Raw genomic sequence first — 1,987 nt, forward strand, 5'->3', positions numbered from 1 at the left:
ACACACACACACACACACACACACACACACACACGAACCACAGTCAGCCAAGTGGGAGTCCAGCGTCTTAACAGCTGCATCACCTGCTGATCCCTGCATTTTATTTTTTAAAGTATAGAATAAAATGAGAGAACAGAGTATATCCTCCAGTATGCAATTATTAAAGCCACTAGTTTAGCAAGTACTTAGTGAGTATTTTGTGAATCCTACCTCTGGTTTTACACTTAATCTCCATTCAAACTTTTGCAGTCTTTATGTTTATCTGCAACTTCTGATTTTCCATCGACAATGAGGGACCTGGGTGGAGAATTCTGGAATATGGTCACTTTAACTTTGAAAGAATATGATACTAAAAATGAGGCTGAGGCCCCAAAACAATGGCTCTTGTCATGGCCCAGGTTCTTCCCCTCTTCTATGGGAACACATTCTGAAGCCAAATGTCTACAGTGAGAGACATTTCCCTGAAAGCAACAGCCTACAACTGTTCCTCCACAGCTTCTTCCACAAGTTGTTCTGCCAGTAGTAGTCTTGCCTCAGGGCTAAGCCTTTCTCATGCTCAGTCTATAAATGGGGTGTGTGAGCCATCAGCCCTGACTAGACACTACCTCCTTACGCATGCATGTGTGTTCTTAGAGTGAAGAAACTTTTGAATTCCAAATTCCCTCCCTCTGTTAGAGAAATTGCTCACCAATAATTCCGCTGACCTCCAAACAAGACCTTTCCAGGGTGCCTGGACTCTTCCCTACATTCAAACAGGCCGGGGGTGGTTCTGTGCTCTGCCAAGGCTGTGTTCATCTGGTCACAGCAAGAAAACTTGGCGGGTTAATTAGATACTTCAGGTGGGGTAGGAATCCTGCTGCTCAAGACAAAGCAGATTTGTGGGTGAGTTAGCCAGACTCTTCTGCTGAGGTTTATTATAAAGTTCAGAACTTAATAATGCATGTGTTGACATACTAGATCCAACTAGGCCAGAACTCTGTTTCCAAGAGTAACCCTGCAGGGCATCTGGAGGGGGCAGTGTGACAGTTACAGAATGTATCCTTATAGTCTCAATATCAACATCCCTGAAACAATAGTTTACAGAACTAGAATTCACATGAATTACCTGAAACTCTTTTAAACATGTATTTCCAGGCAATGTCGTTACAATCCCGACCCCACCACTTATTAGCTAGAAAAATTTAGGTGAGCTTTTAATTTCTTATTCCTCATCTGAAATGCAGATAATAACTATCTCCTAGGGTTAGCATATGAGGATTAAATGAATTAGTATATATGAAAAGTTTAAAACACAGTGTGTTTCGTAGACTTCTTTTTCTTTTTTTAATGTGAGGTAACAATTTCTAAGTGCATGAGTAGAAGAGGCAGCATATGATATTATTATAAAGTTTGGAGTTAGACAAACCTGACTTCATGTTTGGTGTCTACTTCCTGACCTAGGACATATTACATAGTGCCTTTAAGCCTCAGTTGTTGAGTAGAAAAACAGGAATATTAATGGTTACTTGAGAACATTGTTAAAAGTGTATGTGAAAAAAACAGGTATATAGGTATATACTAGGAGAGCCATAGCTATGATTGCCACTCACCCTTTCACCTTCTTCCAGGAAAAACAGTTTGAACTTCACTGTGGAATGAATGTGGCTTATAAAGCTGACACTACTTTTCCTAGGGTACAAGAACATTCCTGAGAAGTTTTTTTGTTTCGTTTTGTTTTGTTTTTAATGACATTCAGGGTTGACCCTGTAGCCTAAAGGTTAAGGGAGTTGGATCTCACATGGCTGACTGGAGTCTGAATTTTAGTCTTAGTGGCTTGAAAAACATGCTGAGCACATGTGTATGTGTGCCCTAAATCTCAACATGATGGAGAAATGGAGGATGGATTGCGATAAGACCATGACCTTTGGGGGGCTGGTGTTTTCTTCCTCTATGGAGCCAGCAGGTGGTGATGGGGTTAAGGCACTGAACTGCCACATGGTTGACCATG

Source organism: Tupaia chinensis, unplaced genomic scaffold (assembly GCF_000334495.1).
Source record: "Tupaia chinensis unplaced genomic scaffold, TupChi_1.0 Scaffold000119_1, whole genome shotgun sequence".
Classification (NCBI taxonomy): Eukaryota; Metazoa; Chordata; class Mammalia; order Scandentia; family Tupaiidae; genus Tupaia; species Tupaia belangeri.